This window comes from Mus caroli, chromosome 3, assembly GCF_900094665.2.
Source record: "Mus caroli chromosome 3, CAROLI_EIJ_v1.1, whole genome shotgun sequence".
NCBI classification, from domain to species: domain Eukaryota; kingdom Metazoa; phylum Chordata; class Mammalia; order Rodentia; family Muridae; genus Mus; species Mus caroli.
This window is the reverse complement of record NC_034572.1, coordinates 100,994,491-101,014,479: the sequence shown is the minus strand read 5'-3', so window position 1 is coordinate 101,014,479 and position 19,989 is coordinate 100,994,491. Positions and strand designations below refer to the sequence as shown.

At 37.3% G+C, this 19,989-nt stretch overlaps 1 protein-coding gene across 1 annotated transcript in view; it reads left to right on the top strand.

Annotated features, from left to right (window-relative positions):
• The first annotated feature begins 3,048 nt into the window (after positions 1-3,048).
• The window catches only part of Cd53 (CD53 molecule), a 31,760-nt gene continuing 14,819 nt past the window's right edge, over positions 3,049-19,989 (top strand). Inside the window, exon 1 of the mRNA XM_021158797.1 lies at positions 3,049-3,225. The gene's annotated coding sequence lies outside the window, so the exon portion shown is untranslated. The remainder of the gene's footprint in view (positions 3,226-19,989) is intronic.

Here is a 19,989-nt window from a genome sequence, read left to right as displayed (position 1 = left end):
GCCCTGTGGTCACTCCAATAGCTGACTGTGAGCATCCACTCCTGTGTTTGCTAGGCCCCGGCATAGTCTCACAAGAGACAGCTATATCAGGGCCCTTTCAGCAAAATCTTGCTAGTGTATGCAATGGTGTCAGCGTTTGGAGGATGATTATGGGATGGATCCCTGGGTACGGCAGTCTCTAGATGGTCCATCTTTTCGTCTCAGCTCCAAACTTTATCTCTGTAATTCCTTCCATGGGTGTTTTGTTCCCAATTCTAAGAAGGGGCACAGTGTCCACATTTTGGTCTCCATTCTTCTTGAGTTTCATGTGTTTCGCAAATTGTATCTTTATTTCTAAATATCAAACTCCTTTGAGATACAGCTGGCAAAGGTATTCTCTTCTGTATTCTGTCTATTTTCTGAGAGGCTGTGTAGATTAATTTTTTTTAATCCCATTTTTTAAAATCACGGGGGTATTTCCTGTTCTACTGGGATTCTTTTCCAAAAGGAGTTGGTTATACCAATATGTTGAAGTGTTTTCCATAATAGTTTTAGCATTCTGGGTTTTATTTATTTATTTATTTATTTATTTATTTATTTATTTATTTATTTATTTATTTATTGGTTTTTCAAGACAGGGTTTCTCTGTATAGCCCTGTCTGTCCTGGAACTCACTTAGTAGACCAGGCTGGCCTCGAACTCAGAAATCCGCCTGTTTCTGCCTTCCAAGTGTTGGGACTAAAGGCATGCATCACTATCTCCCAGCTCTAGGCTTTAAATTAAGGTCTTTGGTGCACTTTGAATTTATGTTTGTGAAGGGTAAAAGAAAATACAGATTTAATTTAATTCTTCTGTTAGTAGCTATCTAATTTTTGCCAGTTTTAATTCAATACATTTTAGTTTTTCTTTTATTTATTTATTTTAAATTTTTATTAGATATTTTCTTCATTTACATTTCAAAAGCTATCCCAAAAGTCCCCTATACCCTCACCCTGCCCTGCTCCCCTACCCACTCACTCCCACTTCTTGGCCCTGGCATTCCCCTGTACTGGGGCATATAAAGTTTGCTAGACCAAGGGGCCTCTCTTCCCAATGATGGCCAACTAGACCATCTTCTGCTACATATGCAGCTAGAGACAGGAGCTCTGGGGGTACTGGTTAGTTTATATTGTTGTTCTATCTATAGGGTTGCAGACTCCTTCAGCTTTTGGGTACTTTCTCTAGCTCCTACACTGTGGGCCCTGTGTTCCATCCTATAGATGACTGTGAGCATCCACTTCTGTGTTTGCCAGGCACTGGCAAAGTCTCACAGGGGACAGCTATATCAGGGTCCTTTCAGCAAAATTTTGCTGGTGTATGCAGTAGTGTCTGCGTTTGGTGGCTGATTATGGGATGGACCCCCAGGTGGGGTAGTCTCTGGATGATCCATCCTTTCGTTTTAGGTCCAAACTTTGTCTCTGCAACTCCTTCCATGGATATTTTATTCCTTATTCTAGGGAGAAATGAAGTATCCATGCGTTGGTCTTCCTTCTTGATTTTCTTGTGTTTGGAAGCTGTGAAATTTATAGAGGAGAAAGTGTGGAAAACCCTTGAGGATATGGGCACAGGGGAAAAATTCCTAAACAGAACAGCAATGGCCTGTGCTGTAAGATCAAGAATTGACAAATGGGACCTCATAAAATTGCAGAGCTTCTGTAGGTCAAAAGATATTGTCAATGAGACAAAAAGGCCACTAACAGATTGGGAAATAATTTTTACCAATCCTAAATCTGACAGGGGACTAATATCCAATATATACAAAGAGCTCATGAAGCTGAACTCTAGAAACTCAAATAACCCATTAAAAATGAGGTACAGAACTAAACAAAGAATTTTCAACTGAGGAATACTGAAGAGCTGAGAAGCACTTGAAAAAATGTTCAACATCCTTAATCATCAGGGAAATGCAAATCAAAACAACCCTGAGATTCCACCTCACACCAGTCAGAATGGCTAGGATAAAAAATTCATGTGACAGCAGATGCTGGGGAGAATGTGGAGAAAGAGGAACACTCCTCCATCGCTAGTGGGATTGCAAGATGGTACAACCACTCTTGAATTCAGTCCGGTGGTTCCTCAGAAAACTGGACATAGTACTACCAGTAGATCCACCAATACCTCTCTTGGGCATATACCCAGAATGTTCCAACTGGTAAAAAGGACACATGCTCTACTATGTTCATAGCAGACCTATTTATAATAGCCAGAAGGTGGAAAGAACCCAGATGTCCCTCAACAGGAATGGATACAGAAAATACAGTACATTTACACAATGGAGCACTACTCAGCTTTTAAGAACAATGAATTTATGAAATTCTTGGGCAAATGGATGGATCTGGAGGATATCATCCTGAGTGAGGTAACCCAATCACAAAAGAAGTCCCTTGATGTGTCCTCACTGATAAGTGGATATTAGCCCAGAGACCTAGAATACCCAAGATAGTTTTTCTTTTAAACAAGATACTGTAGCTGTCTTCAGGCTCACCAGAAGAGGGCATTAGATCCCATTATAGATGGTTGTGAGCCACCATGTGGCTGCTGGGAATTAAACTCAGGACTTCTGGAAGAGCAGTCAGTACTCTTAACTGCTGAGACATCTCTCCAGCTGCATTTTTGTTTTTCTAGTTCATGTTTTGATACACCTTTGTCCAAAAGTAGGTATTCAATCCTACACAAATTTATCTCTGTGTCCTCTACTATGCTATATTGGTTTACAAGTATGGTTTGGTTCCAGTACCATGCTGTCTTTGTCAGTATGGTTTAGTAGTATAGTTTGTGGTCAAATGGTGGGGACACATACACAGAAACAGACCCATGGGTATTTTGTAGTTGCTGCTTCAATTGAGAAGCACTGTTCTATGGCCAGGAAATATCACCCAAATTACTGTAAAGTTCACCAGAACTCAGATTGGTGTGTCAGACCTTCTTTAGCTTCCAGAAACCAGCTTACAATAGGCTGGGAGTGGAAGCCCCTGCAACTTCACTGAGGAACAGTTGACTATCTGAACCTAAGAGAGAACACTCAGTCTCACTTCCTCACTCTTCTCGCTTGGGTTTCCTGTCGTCACAGCATGATTGTATTTTTTCTCTCTTCACTTCTCCTTTTACACAAATAGACATAGACTTCTGGGTTACAGGCTGTGCTGGCCACCTAAAAGATAATCAGTTTATTCTACCTGAAGTACTGAGGGACACTGCCTTCAAAAGGTAAGACTTATGACTTTTAACAGCTCTAAATCAGCTAATAAGGCACACAGCATTTTGAGAGTCTCCACACATCCCTTTAGTAACTTTAAAATGTGTTGTGTTTACAAATATTTAGATCAGCACTTCCCTCAGGCAACTGGGCTAGAAATACTTTGATTTAATTGGTGTTTTATTTTCTGATATCTCTTTGGGCCTAAGTATTCATAAGCTTATATTATTATGCCATTTGGATTGCTTACTGTATATGGTGGTTTCTAATGCTTGAAGTTTTCGAGGTGAGATGAGATGAAATTGGGGAGATCTTCTATGTTGTTTTTTCTTTAGAAAACTTGAAGTTTCATTTTAGAGCGGGGAGGAAAATCATAACCAGAGTGATTTAGAACAGTAGCCAGAAGACATGTTGTCTTTGTTTGAAAACATTTTAAAAGGAAGGTTAGTGCTGAGAACGTCGTTTTGATATAAGATAGGTACAAAAACTGCAACATAGTTAGGTATTCTGCAATGTACTTCATGTATTTTATTCCTATGCCTTAGTTTGGGGGAAGGTAAACATTGTGATCTGAAGGGCTTCTTTCTTCACTTTAAATGGTCTGTGATACACAAAGCTTGAACATTGACAAATTTCATATAAAATGTGCAGCAGAGAGGAAACCCACATAACTTGATACAGTAATAGTTTCCACCTTGCAAACCATTCTAGGGTGTAAGTATGTAGCAAAATGATAGTCAAGCTTTGGTCATTACAAAATGTCTGTATCAGGTCTTTCTTGGTCCAAGAACTGTGAAGAGCTCATTTGATTATAATCTGAAAGGGAGAAAGTAAAGTATCCATGTCCACATTTCCTCACCTAAAATTCAAGGGAGATGATTGGGAGATAGTTGCAGCTTATCAGAGCCACCCTCAGAGGCTACTAAACCTTATGTTTATAAATAGTGACCTAAGTGAACTAAGTTAAAAACCATGGGTTAGGCACCCGTTGATGTCTGACAGTATACTGTTGATACAGAGGAGAAATGAAGGAGAATGGAGAATTTGCCCAGTAATAGTTTTTTCCTTGAGGAGCTTTTCTGGGTAATCATATATATTAGAAGATTGAGCCAGAGAAGAATTTTATCTGCTGTGTGAGCAATGTTTTGCTTTCTCAATCTCGATCCAAATCTTCACTGCTTTGAAACTGGTTGATTAAGAGCAGATGCTGAACTGAAATGTGGTTTCCTGTGTGGGCCAGTTAAGGTTATTTTGCTTTTAGATATGATGTTTGCTTATCTTTATGCTCACAGGAAGTGATTCACAGCCTAGGCCAACACAACTACCTCACTATCACTCAAAGGATTTCAGTTTTGTTTGTTAGCAAGAGGCAAAGATATAAAGGAAAACCTCTGTTTGATATCTTCTATGTCCTTTGACCACCTAGAAGCCTCAAACTAGCGCTTAGCTTCCTCATTCCCCACTACCCTGCAATGTCCCAACAGTCAGTCACTGTGCTCAGGTTCTAGAAACACAAAGTTAATGGATGTGGTTGTCAATCACAAAGAGATTACCATGGAGGGCAGATATTAGGATACACATAACACAAAATAATATGCTCTTTTCTATAAAGTAGGGAGAGTGTACACAATATACAGGAGTTCAGGAGTTTTCCGAAGATTCCCTCAGAGAGAAGACTGTTATGAATTTATTATAGAGACTGGAAACATTAACATTTCTGGTTACAAGGCACTACATATGTACTCAAAGAAGTATTACTCCCCCACTTCCTGCCACAGGCATGGTAGAAATGAAATTAAGCAAGAGAGACTAGTCACATGGTCACAGGAAGCACCAAGCCCTTTTTCCTACTAGGCAACTGAAAGTATATGGCAAGTTTACTCAACAGACAAGTGCTGGGTGTATCAAAGGGCAGAGTCGAAGACTTAGATACAATAATTTTTGTTGAATGTGGCTTTGAGTTAGGGCACAGACTCCTTCTAACCTGGATATTTCACATGATTAGAAGGAAAGATAAAGCTTTTTGTGAAGTTATAGCCATTCCCCTCCTTCCAGTTTCTATCCAATGACTAGTATATTGATTTTGTTATAGTGGTTTGACTTTTGCTCATAATCAGCCCACAGCACTTTATACACCAACAAGCATCCACTGTGTGTAGGTTGCTCTGTAGACCAGGCATCTGCCCTTAGGACATTGCTCTTTATACTAGGAACTTGCCCTCAGGATGGTTTCAGGACTAGCTACCACTTTAGGTGTATGCATTGAGTCAAACCAGACACCTGTATAAATCTGGCCTCCAGGGTTGCTGCTCTTGGACAAAAGGAAGGTTTAGGAGAAAGGTTTTGATAAAGAGGAAAATATGTATTTCTAAAGGCAATAGGTAAGAACTTACAACATAATCCATTCATCTCTATGTTGGGGTATAGATGCAAATCTTCTCTACTGATTGTTCATTCTCAGCAAGTAGAATAATGCCATTTACTACAAAGTTCTTTACCATTTTAGGGTAATAAAAATGATATGATGTCTACTGGATGGACTGCATGAGAGTTTCAGATAACAGCTCCTAGTTTAAACAATAGCCTTATTATTAAGATCTTTATCCCATGTAAGCTACTAATGACATCTAGCTGAGCTCCCAAATGTGAGAAAATGAGTCCTCACCATCATTCAAGTTTATCTTTCTTCACCTTTCTTTTCTTTTCCTTTTATCTTCCTTATTTTTCTTTTCATGAGCATTTTCTTATGAATGGCAAACAAAATTTTTAAAGCAGTATTTCCAAGAAACACAATGAGGAAAAAGGTGATTAAAGCCTTTCTAGCCCATGGTACATTTCACTCTTGAGAACCTCTCAGAAGCTCGGGGCCACTTTCAGAAATGGTTTGGTCTGACAGTTGACATTCACTGAACCTCTGGCAGTGAACCATTCAGGAAATTCTACCACATTTACTCCTTAGAACAATATGAGGGCAATATTACTAGCCCAGTTTAAAGTTGAGTAAACTGAAAGTTTGACAGCTTAAGGAAGTTGTTCAATGCTGTATGTTAAGGGGCAAAGCTGGAACTTAAACTAAACCTGATTCTAAAGCTTTTGTTTATCAAATCATGATCTGTACTTGTTGAACTCAATGAGTCATCTTCATTAGGAGACATTGCTCACATATGGTTTTTCCACACCTGGAAGCAACTTCAGGTCAGTGATTACTTGCAATCTGACTTCATTTGATCCAACCTGCAAAGCAGCAAGTCCACCAAAACTCTATGCTTCGCTGAAGTTGACATTAGGCTGACATGCAGTCACAAGTCTTAATGTACCTGTGGAGCATATCAAGAAGAGACATGCTTTCCCACAAAGGTACACCTGTTGAATTGATATGTGATGGACTGCCCATAATATCAGAATAAATAGACCCCAGTATAATGACTCAATATTATGAATAAGAATTATTTTAGTATAAAATTAGATAGTTTTCTAAGTATACTTTTCTTTTATAGACCTACAATGAAAATTAGTTCACAATAAGTTATTTAAAGGTGCACAGAAAATACCTTTTCTACAGTCCACACTAGAGTATCTATTGTTGTTCTTCTTGTGATTGAGCATTCATGTTGGTGAGACCTGATGAATGTAGTTCCTAACACTCCTGGGATGCACAACGAACTCCCTGCTCTTTTTGGATCTTACAATCTTTCTTTCCTCTTCTACACAATGATCCATGTATCTTAAGTATGGGAGTTGTTTCATAGATGTACCCATTGGGGTTGGATTTCAGAACTCCTCATTTTAATTGGATGTGGTTTTCTGTAATGGTTTTATCTATTGAAAACCAAAGTTTCTTTGATGTGAGGTAAGGACTACACTGATCTGTAGGCATAAGGATACATATTTAGAATGTAGTTAGGATTATTTTTATTTAGTGAAGTGGCAGTTGTTGATTTAGTCTATGATCCACATCCCTGGGTCACTGGCTAGGTTTCTTGTATTTTCCTCTTGTTGAGTGGGTTGTAAGTACAATGAGATACCTGCTGGTTACCCATAAGTTATTTTTGTTATTACTGCATGCTTAGGATTATCACACAATTCTGGTAATTGTTAGGGTTCATAAGCATCATATCTGTGTATGGCTGTTGGTTGCTTCCCTCCTTCGGATGCATACATGGCACCTAAATTGATGTAATTTACTTTCAAAATGTTCTGGCCATAGATTTCTTGTATTCCTTTCTGCCTTGTTTTTGGTTTTGTTCAAGATGAACTGGATAAATGGTCTATGTGAAAGCAAAGCTCCTTGCTGTTGTTGCAGATTGGCCTCTGAGACTGAATCAGATAAAAACAAAGCTCGAGAACTGGTAGGATGTTTTGAAGTTTCTGTTAACCAGAGCCATCTCCAAACTTGATCTCATTGGTGCCGCAATTGCAGATCAAAGGAAAGAGAGATCAAACTAGGAACCTACAAGCTAGTTCACTAGCCCAATATCTTTACTTGGAGTAATTAAATATTGTTTGGTTCTGGCTCCCACCCTGGCTTCTGGGATGTGGCCCCAGATCACTGTGGTTTAGTCTTGAAGTTTTCTGGAAATTGACATCAGGAGCTTTCTTCATTTAAAAAAAAAAAAAAAAAAAAAAAAAAAAAAAAAAACCTATGAGAATGCTGTGAGTCATGGGGGCGGAAGTGGCAGATTTTAACTGTTAGGTAGATATCAGTTCCTCTGAATGTCAGACAGAAGAGTGGGAAGTTCCAAAACTGGCTGGTAAGGGTGAAGAAATGGTAGGTGACATTTTGCCTCAGCTCATATGAAAATAGGGCAATTCCAGCATTTTGCAAAAGTATTGGTTATATTCACCAACTGAGCAGATTTTATAATTCAATTCAACATGAGTCTGAGCAAATAAAAAATCAGAAAGAAGCAATAACCTTCCCCTTTTTGTGTGTGAAGGACAGAGTCAATGGTGACTCACCCAGGTTTGTGAGCACCTTGGTCATTGAAGCTCTGTGGAGAACTGGTTTCTATAAGTCTGAAAAAACTGTGACAGGACCCAAGGATGCTGGGATTTGTTTAACTCTAGGAGGCAGCTCACTTGATTACCTTCTGTTAGTTGATGAGGAACTTGTTCTCCTATGCTTAAAACATAATTTATTAACAACAACAAAAATCCCAAGGTTCTTGACTCGGTAGTATCTTGTTCATTCCACTATATTAGAATGTTTTGAGCTAACAAATGAAGTCAACCTACTTGTTCAGCAGCCTTATTAATTTTTAGTGTAATTAGGTACTGTGCTAGGCATTAATAATTCAAATATAATTGAGGTATGCCTACTCTCAAAACCTTACATCTTAATGAAAAAAGAAATGCTTGTAATAGAAAGATTTTTGTACAAGGAAAGAGATCCACAGAGATCAAGCAGTCTTTAAAGGAGTGAGACCTATATATGAAATATTAGAAGTCATCAGAGAAGGCTTTGAGGAAAAGTAATATAAGCTGAGTGAAAGAATGATTATCAATTAATAAGAATAAATGTTAAGGACAGAAAGGGATAGATTTAGCAAAGAACCACATGAGCAAATGAAAGGAAGGAGTTTTTAGAACAAGCACTCATGGCTGATTGCTAAACTTTTATGTAAATATATATTATATATTATGAGTACCGAGTCATGGATAGTAGCAAATCAGGATGGGCCTTTTTACAAATAGTAACCTACATAAATACATTGCTTCAGTCAAGACAATATCATAACCCACGTTCTTAAAAATTCCTCACTGTCTTTTGTAATCCCTTTCACACATCTTTCACTGTACTCACTTAACCCTATGTCATGTTTATCTCATGCAATCTCTAGTCTGATTTCTACTTCTATATATTTTTTCATTTTATGATGTGTTATATACCTGGAACCATGCAATATGTATTTGATATTTATCTTTTGTTACTCACCATACTTAATTTTTAACATTTTAATTAGGTCTTTGAAAGTTTCATGCATCATGATTTTTTTATTATATTCACTACTTCCCCCAACTCTTCCCTGGTTCACCCCCATTTCCTACCCATCCAACTTTTATTATTCGAGACTAATTTGTGCTGAATATTTGTCCAAATATTCTTGGATGTGGAAGACCTTCCACTGGAAGTGGTTGACTTATCAGGGCCTACAACTCTTCAACTGTTGCTCACAGAAGCTAACAATTGTGGCTAATAATGCCACAGCTTGGGGTAGGATAATGTGCCCAGCTCCCCTTTCCATGTTGAAATTTGGTTGGATTAGGCTTGAATGTGTCTTGGTTTTATACATGCTGTGAAAACCAGTGTGGATCCATATGTGCGGTGACCCTACTGTGTCTAGGAAATGTTTCCTTGTAATCATCAACCAACTAAAGCTTCTTTATGAACACTCTTCTGAAATGACTCATGAGCCTTGGGAGAGTGGCAGTTCTGTCTTTAGGGATAATCATTCTTCAATTTCTTATTCTTTGTACCTTGTCTAGTTGTGTGTCACTGTGTTCATCACTGTCTACTGCAAACAGAAACTTCTTAGATGTAGTCTGAGAGATGCAATAGTTTATGGTCATAATGATAAGTCATTAAGACTCAGTCATTAATACTATGCATATTGGTCAGGATAATAATAGATTCATTTGTAGAGTCTATATGAATTGTCTGGACATAAATTCTTAGCCTGGTGATGGTTTCATCTTGTGGAACATGACTTAAGTCCAACTAGAAAGTAGTCTATTACTCACAAGATGTTCAGGCCACTATTGTACCATATTCATGTCTTTTGAGTCAAACATTATTTGGCTCACAGGGCTCATAGCTGTGTATGATTAATGGCTGCTTTCTTCCTCTAGAAGCTTTCATAAAATCTTCCAGCACTATGTAAGTTAACTAGTAGTAGTGACATTTTGAGATTCATACCCATTTGTTTTCACTATGTCATGTGTGACTCAAGTATGAGGTGTCTTCAGCAATCGGGTCTTACTGACAAGTTATGGGGTCTAACTAAGAACAACAGTATTAGACTATAATATTTGAGGGTCTATTTGATATCAGTGGCAAACAACCCCTAAAGAAATTACTCATATATGGCACTTGTCTTTTTGTTAGTCTCTAGTATCTAGTAGGGCATTATTGCCCTTTTATAGGGTAACTAACTCCCTTTTAACACTCTCTCTCTCTCTCTCTCTCTCTCTNTNTATATATATATATATATNTNTGTGTGTGTGTGTGTGTGTGTGTGTGTGTGTGTGTGTGTATCTACAGTAGATGATTCCATATTTTTAAAAGTCCTTAGTGTTACTTACTCCTTTCTACACTCCTCTACTATACAGCCTCTGTTTCAGTTCTTTAGCATATCATGAATAGTTCATTCCACATTATTTCTGGGAAGCATTCCTGTATCTAGTTAGAGTAAGTTTATCTGTGCCTTAATATGTTAAAAGGCAGTTGTTTCACTTAGGGACTATTAACAAACCAAGCTGCTGTGAACATTCTTGTATAATTCTTTGTGTGAGAATGTACTTTTATTTCTTTTCCTTAAGAAAATGCCTAGAAGCAAAATGAATTGCTGGATCATAAATATTTAACATTTTACATAACTAGCAATTTGATTTTCAATATGAACATATCATTATATATCCTCACTAAGAGTACATGAGAATTGGTCCTATATTATCACCAAGACTTGGTATGTTTACTTTTAATATATATATATATATATATATATATATATATATATATATATATGCCTTATTAGAAGGTGAATAGTATAATATTATCATTTAATTTTCTTTTTCTTTTTGTTTTTGAGACAGTATTTCTCTGTATAGCCTTGGCTGTCCTGGAACTCACTCTGTAGACCAGGCTGGCCTTGAACTCAGAAATCTGTCTGTCTCTGCCTCCCAAGTTCTGGGATTAAAGGTATGCGCCATCACTGCCTGGAATCATTTAATTTTTATTTACCTACTGGCAAGAGAAATAAATAATTGATCTCACTTGCCACCCACATATTTTTTTAGAATAAAATATCTACTTAGATATTTGTCCATTTTAAATTGGGTTGTTTATTTTTTTCCTGTTAGGTTTAAAAGCACTTTATACATTGAGTAAAAACATTTACCTTCTTTTTTTCAATATAAGGTTTCACCGTATCATTTATACCAGTTGTTCTCAACCTGTGGGTTGTGACCCCCTTGGGAGATTGAATGACCCTTTCACAGGGGTTTCCTAAGGTCAGTGGAAAACACAGATATGTAAATTATGATTCATGACAGTAGCAGAATTATCGTTAAGAGTTATCAATGAAAACAGTTTTATGATTGGGGTCACCACAACCTGAGGAACTGTAATAAAAGGTTGCAGCATTAGGAAGGTTGAGAACTGCTGCTCTAGACTAACACTGAACTCCTTGTCTGTAGAGACATTCCTACCTCAGCTTCCCACTTCTTGAATAGTAGGGACTATAGCGTTCTTGAACTTGGACTAAAATTTAACTCAAATGTGATTTGTAAGTGTTCTTTCCCTGTCTGAGATCGCCCCTCCCCCTTTTCCAACTTACCAATTTTTGGACTGTGCTTTTGGTGTTTTGTCTGAGAGCTATTTTACTAAGTATATTGGGTAGTATCATCTCTGACATCATTTTGTGATTTTAGGTTTTTACATCCAGATACAATATTAGTATATACTTTTGATATAATAAGAACTTTAGATCCAAGATTTTAAAATAAATATTGATATTCAATTGTTTCAATGTTGTTTGTTGAAAAGAATATGCTTTATTACCTACTGTATTGAGTTTACATATTTATTGTAAATCAGTTTGCCACAAATATATTAATTCTATTTAGTTTCATTATGTTGCTTGAAATCAAGACTAGGTAATTTTAATGTTGTAGCTTTATATAAAGCAATGTAACTTGATAGTGTCTTGCTTTAAACTTTGTTCCTTATAAAATTCATTTTACTATTCTAAACACTTTGAATTCCTAAAGAATTTTAGAATTTATTTATTAGTGTCTACATATAAATCTGCTATTAGATTATGAATTAAGATTATAAGGAACTTATATATAATATGTGAAGAACTGACATTTTAACAATATTGTTAAAATGAATTCGTGGATATAGTATAACTTTCCATTTCTCATATAATTTTCAAAATCAGAATTTTTTTTTTAGTTTTTGTTATACAACTCTTGTATAACACTTGTTAGATTTTTATCCCAATTTATTTCTATATATTTCTTAGTTGATGCTGTCCTGTATAATAACCTCAAAAGTTTATTTCTTATCATTGCTTGTATATAAAATATTAATAATTTTTCATTCTTTTTTCCTTTTATTGAAAATACATTCTTTCACAATGTATCTTGATTATAGTTTTCTCTCTCTCTACTCCTTCCAGCTCTTCCTCACTTCCCTTTCTCTCTGAATCCACTCCCTTTCAGGCTCTCATTAGAAAAGAATGGCATTCTAAGTGATAACATCAAAATATAACAAAATAAAATATAATGGGATGAAGCAAAACTATTACATTGAAGTTAGACATGGCAACTAAACAGGAGGAAGAGTCTCAAGAGCAGGTACCAAGAGTCTGAGACACACTTGTTCTAGGAGTCCATAAATATACTAAACTAATAGCTAAAACATGTACAGAGGACCTGGTGTAGACCCGTGTATGCCTTGTGCTTGCCGCTTTAGTCTCTATGAGCACACATGCATCATGCTTAGTTGATTCATAGGTCCTTATTCTCCTGGTATCCTTTATCCTCTATTCCTGTTACAGTCTTACATGCCTTATTTCCCACAGAATTCCGAGTTCTAATGGGATGTATTTGATGGAAACCTCCCATTTAGATTCTCTTTTTTAAAAATTTTATTAGAAATCTTCTTCATTTGCTTTTCAAATGCTATCCCGAAAGCCCCCTATTCCCTCCCCCAGCCCTGCTCCCCTACCCACTCACTCCCACTTCTTTGGCCCAGGCATTCCCCTGTACTGGGGCATATAAAGTTTGCAAGACCAAGGGGCCTCTCTTCCCAATGGTGGCCTACTAGGCCATCTTCTGCTACATATGCAGCTAGAGACACAAGCTCTGGGGGTACTGGTTAGTTCATATTGTTGTTCCAACTATAGGGTTGCAGACCCCTTCAGCTCTTGGGTACTTTCTCTAGCTCCTCCATTGGGGGCCCTGTGTTCTGACCAATAGATGACTGTGAGCATCTGCTTCTGTATTTGCCAGGCACTGGCATAGCCTCACACAAGACAGCTATATCAGGGTCCTTGCTGGCATGTGCAATAGTGTCTGCGTTTGGTGGCTGGATCCCTGGGTAGGGCAGTCTCTGGTTGGTCCAGCCTTTCATCTTAGCTTCAAACTTTGTCTCTGTACCTCCTTCCATGGGTATTTTGTTCCCTATTCTAAGGAGGAATGAAGTATCCACATGTTGTTCTTCCTTCTTGATTTTCTTGTGTTTTGCAAATTGTATGTTAGGTATTCTAAGTTTCTGGGCTGATATCCACTTATCAGTCAGTGCATATCAAGTGACTTCTTTTGTGATTGGGTTACCTCACTCAGCATGATATCCTCCAGATACATCCATTTGCCCAAGAATTTCATAAATTCATTGTTTTTAATAGCTGAGTAGTACTCTATTGTGTAAATGCACCACATTTTCTGTATCCATTCCTCTGTTGAGGGACATCTGGGTTCTTTCCACCTTCTGGATATTATAAATAAGGCTGCTATGAGCATAGTGGAGCATGTGTCCTTATTACCAGTTGGAACATCTTCTGGGTATATGCCCAGGAGAGGTATTGCTGGATCTTCCTGTAGTACCATGTCCAATTTTTAGATTCTCTGTTTGTATAATGTGTGTCTATGGGTCTTTGCCTCTGTCCCTATCCATCTACTCTGATGATGGCTGGATAAGGCGCTGATCTGTGAGTTAGCAGAATATTATTAGGAGTTATTTTATTAATATTTTTTAGAATAATGTTTGGTTTTACCCTAGGTCCCTGGACTATCTAGTCTCTGGTTCTTGGTTACCCAAGCAATGTCAGGTATAGGACCAATATATGACATGGGCATTAAGTCAAATCAGGCATTGGTTGCCTACTCTCACAAGTTCTGTACCACCATTGCCCTAGCACATTTTGCAGGTAGGACAGATTGCAAGTTAGGGGTTTAGCGGCTGGTTTTAGTGTCTACGTTTCTCTTTTGGTAGCCTGCTGAGTACCTTCCCACACTGAAAAAACTAGAACATAGTGGTGAACGCTCCATGTAGGCACCACCTGGACTTCTCTATTTTCAATGAATTGTGACTATTACTTCAGCAATGGGGATGCACTGTCAGTTTGTAGAGATTTTATTGAGTTAGAAATAGCTCTGAGTTGTTTAGGGATTTCCATGAGACTTACTGGTCAAAAACTCAATTGAATGTAACCAAGTCCTGCCATAGGAAGCAATGCTTCATGACAAAAGATGGTCAGTTGAAAATGTATATATACCTTCATACATTCCAGAAAGTATCCAATGCACTAGGTTTTCATATCACTCCTTAAAACCTCCCAAGTCCAGCCTCATATCCCTACACACTCTTCATCTCATCTCCACAGCAACATGTTTGCCCCATCTGATACCCATCCACCTTTGTCTGAAGATAAAAAAAAAAAATCTATTCTATTTCCCCCTCCCATGGAGATCCAATCCTCCTCGTCAACTCTCCTCTACATAACTTCTCTGATGCTACAGATCATAGTTTGGTTTTAATATATTTAACAGCTATTATCTACTTCTAAGTGAATATATGCCATTTCTATCATTCTGGTTCTGCGTTACCTCATTAGGGATGAGTTTTTCTAGTTCCGTTCATTTGCTGGTAAATTTCATGATGTAATTTTTAACAGTTCATTTTGTAAATGTACCACATATTTTTTTCAATCATTTGTTGAGGGACATGTAAGTTGTTTCCAATTTCCGGCTATTATGAATAAAGCCACAATGATCATGATTGAGCCAAGTACCTTTGTGATAGGATAGGGCACTGTAGTATTTCTAGAAATCAGGAATGGTGTTTTAGAATAAAATAACAATTCTATAACACTAGACTAACAACAATAAAATAAAACAATTACAATAAAAGAATAATTCTTTTATTGTTCAAGATTGTTTTAGCTAAACATGGATTTTTGTTTTATTCCACATGAAATTGTGAGTTGTTCTTTCAAGGTCTGTAAGAATTGTCTTGAAATTTTTATGGGGATTCTGTTTAATCTCTAAGATTGATTTTGGTAAGATGGCAAGTTTTACTAGGTTACTCTTACTGATCCCTGAACATGGGAAATATTTTCATCTTCTGATATCTTCTTCAGTTTCTTTTGTCAAAGCCTTAAAATTTTTATTCTATAGGCCTTTCACTTGCATGGTTAGAATTATCTCCAAAGTATTTTATATTATCTGACTATTTTGAAGGGTGCTGTTTCCCTGATTTCTTTCTCAGTTCTGTTCATTTGTATATAGGGGGGACCAATTTTTTTGCATTAATCTTGTATCCAGCTACTCTGCTGAAAATGTTTATGAACTACAGGAGTTCTTGGGTGAAAATTTTAGGGTCCTTAAGTATACTATCATATCATCTGCAAATAAGGATACGTTGAATTTTTTTTTAACCAGTTTTTATCCCTTTGATCTCTTTCAGTTATTTTATTGCTCTAGCTAAAACTTCAAGTACTATATTGAATAGTTATATAAAGTGGATAACCTTTTTTGTTCCTGATTTTAGTGGAATTGCTTTGTATTTCTATCCATTCAAATTGATGTTGGCTGTATGCTTGCAGTAAATTGCCGTTATTATGTTTGGGTATGTCTCTTGTTTTTATTTTTTATTTTTATTTTTATTTTTAGTTTTATTTTTTTGGTTTTTTGAAACAGGGTTTCTCTGTATAGCTCTGGCTGTCCTCGAACTCATTCTGTAGACCAGGCTGGTCTCGAACTCAGAAATCCACCTGCCTCTGCCTCCCAAGTGCTGGGATCCAGGGATCCATCCCATAATCAGCCTCCAAACGCTGACACCATTGCAGACACTAGCAAGATTGTACTGATAGGACCCTGATATAGCAGTCTCTAGTGAGACTACGCCGGGGCCTAGCAAACACATAAGTGGAGGCTCACAGTCAGCTATTGGATGGATCACAGAGCCCCCAATGGAGGAGCTAGAGAAAATACCCAGGGAGCTAAAGGGATCTGCAACCCTATAGGTGGAACAACAATATGAACTAACCAGTACCCCGGAGCTCTTGACTCTAGCTGCATATGAGGCCCATTGGACTTGCAAACTTTATATGCCCCAGTATAGGGGAACGCCAGGGCCATAAAAGTGGGAATGGGTGGGTAGGGGAGTGGGGGGGAGGGTATGGGGGACTTTTGGGATAGCATTGGAAATGTAATTGAAGAAAATACGTAATAAAAATATTAAAAAAAAAGGCATGTGCCACCACTGCCCAGCTCTTGTTTTTAAAACCCTGCAGGATACGGGGTTTTAAAATATGTCCTTATGATTCTCTGGATTTTCTTAGTGTATACTGTTATGGTCCTTTTTTCATTTCTAATGATGTTAATTTGGATATTCCCTCTGTGTCTTGTAGTTAGTTTTTTTTCCATGTTGATTTTTCTCCAAGAAAAAATTATTTGTTTCAATGATTCTTTGAATTGTTCTCTTTGGTCCTATTTACTTGATTTTTAGCCCTCAGTTTATTTCCTGCCTTTACTACTCTTGGGCGAACTTATTTCTTTTTGTTCTAGAACTTTCAGATATGTTATTTTACTAGTCTGAGATCTTTCCAGTTTTGTTTTGTAGTCTGTATTAATGGAGGCACATAGCACTATGAAACTTTTCTCTTAACACTGCTTTCATTGTTTCCCATAAGTTTGGGTATTTTGTGTATTCATTTTCATTGAAAAGTCTCTAACTTCTTTATTTCTGTCTTGACACAGTTTTTTTATTCAGTAGAGGGTTGTTCAGTTTCCATGAGTTTGTAAGCTGTCTGGTGTTACTGTTGTTGTTGATATATAGCTTTAATCTATGGTTGGCTGATAGGATGCAAGAAGTTATTTCAGTTTTCTGGTATTGCTTTGTGTTTGAGTATGTGATCAATTTTGCAGAAGACTCCTTGAGATGCCAAGAAGAAGTTATATTCATTTGTGTTTGGGTGATATGTTCTGTAAATATGTTAGGTTAATTTTTAATATAGTTTAGCTCCAGTATTTCTCTGTTTAGTTTTTTTTTTTCTAAATGACCTGTCCATTGGTGAGAATTAAATACTGAAGTCTCCCACTATCAGTATATGAGGGTAAATATGTGGTTTAAGCTAAAGTAGAGTTTCTTTTACAAACTTGGGTGCCTTGTGTTTGCTACATACATGTTAAGGATTGAAATGTTATCTTGGTGGATATTTCCTTTGATGTAGTGCATCTTCCTTTCTCTTTAGATTAGTTTTGGTTTGAAGACTATTTTGCTAGATATTAAAATGGCTACACTGGCTTGCTTCTTATGTCTATTTTCTTAGAATATCTTTTTTCCAATCTTTTACTCTGAGATAATATCTATCATTGATGTTAAAGCATGTTTCTTGAATACAGGTGAAAGATGGATCCTGTTTTAGCATTCATCCTGTTAGTTTGTGTCTTAAAAAAAAAAAAACGGGGGGATTAAGACCATTGACACTGAGACATATTAATGAGCAATGATTATTGATTCCTGTTATTTTGTGTATACATATGGCATATGTGTATGTTTGTGCATGCACAGACATGTGCACATGCTTTCTTTCTTTTGATTTCTCTGTGTTTTTATGTTTCATATGCCCTGCATATTCATGCATGTAGTCAACTTTCTCAGGCTTGAGTTTTTGTTCTATCATCTTTTCTAGGGCTGGATTTTGTGTGTGTGTGTGTGTGTGTGTGTGTGTGTGTGTGTGTGTTTTAGATTTGTATCACAGAGATATCTTATTTTCTCCATCTATGGTGCTTGAAAATTTTGCTGGGTATACTAGTCTAGGTTGGCATCTGTGGTTTCTGAGAGAATCAGTCTTTTCCCCTTCAATCTTTTAATATTCTTTGTTCTCTGTGTTTAGTGTTTTGATTATTATATGGCAATGGCACTTCCCTTTCTAATCTGTTTGGTGTTCTGTATGCTTCTTGTTCCTGTATAGAATCTCCTGTCTTAGGTTAGGGATATTTTCTATGATTTCACTGAAAATTTTTTCTTGGCCTTTGATATAGGCGGCTTCCTTTCTTTCATCTATACATATAGTTCTTGGGTTTTGTCTTTTCATAGTCTCCCAGATTTCCTGGATGTTTTGTTTTAGGATCTTTTTGATTTAACAGGTTTCTTTGACTGGTATATCCATTTCTTCTATTGCATTGTCAATGCTTGAGATTCTCTCTTCATGTATTCTGTTGGTAATGCTTGCCTCTACAGTTCCTGTTTGAATTCTTTAGTCTTTCACTCTCAGAATTCCCTTAGCTTATGTTTTCTCTATTGATTTATTTTCAATTTTGGGTCTTCAACAGTTTTATTTATTTCCTTCCACTTTTTTTCCCTTCTCCTTGGATTTCTTTAAGAGACTTATTCATTTTCTCCTTAAGGACCTCTATCATATCCATAAAGGCTGTCTAAAGGTCTTTTTCTTGTGCTTCAGGTATTTTGGTATATTCGAGTCTTGCTGTTCTAGGATAGCTGGGCTCTAGGGGAGACATACTTCATTGACTGTTGTGCTTTTATCCTGCATCTAAGAATCTGGGCGTGGGATAATTATAGGTCTAAGTGAGGATCTTTCGATTTTCCTTGTTGGATGGGTGCTTTGTTTCTTGGCTTCTATTTCCTCTCTGTTGTCTTGTTTTGTTTTTGTTTTTGTTTTGTTTGTTTATTTGTTTTTGCTTATTTGTTTTTCTTTTTTATTAGGTATTTTCTTCATTTACATTTCCAGAGTTATCCCAAAAGTCCCCCATACCCTCCCCCCCACTCCCCTACCCACCCACTCCCACTTCTTGGCCCTGGCGTTTCCCTGTACTGAGGCATATAAAGTTTGCATGACCAATGGGCCTCTCTTTCCGCTGATGGCCGACTAGGCCATCTTCTGATAAATATGCAGCTAGAGACACGAGCTCCGGGGGGTACTGGTTATTTCATATTGTTGTTCCACTTATAGTGTTGCAGATCCCTTTAGCTCCTTAGGTACTTTCTCTAGCTCCTCCATTGGGGGCCCTGTGATCCATCCAATAGCTGACTATGAGCATCACATGATATGTACTCACTGATAAGTGGATATTAGCCCAGAAACTTAGAATACCCAAGATATAAGATACAATTTGTGAAACACATGAAACTCAAGAAGAACGAAGACCAAAGTGTGGACACTGTGCCCCTTCTTAGAATTGGGAACAAAACACCCATGGAAGGAGTTACAGAGACAAAGTTTGGAGCTGAGANNAAAGGATGGACCATCTAGAGACTGCCATATCCAGGGATCCATCCCATAATCAGCCTCCAAACGCTGACACCATTGCATACACTAGCAAGATTTTGCTGAAAGGACCCTGATATAGCTGTCTCTTGTGAGATTATGCTGGGGCCTAGCAAACACAGAAGTGGATCCTCTCTGGCTTTTTATGAGAATGTTATGGTGGTGTGTTGCCTCTTTTCCTAGCCTGCTTATCTAGTGTGTTCATAGGGAATGCCTTCTGTTGTTGGTGGCTCAGATACAGGGATGAGTTGAGAGAAG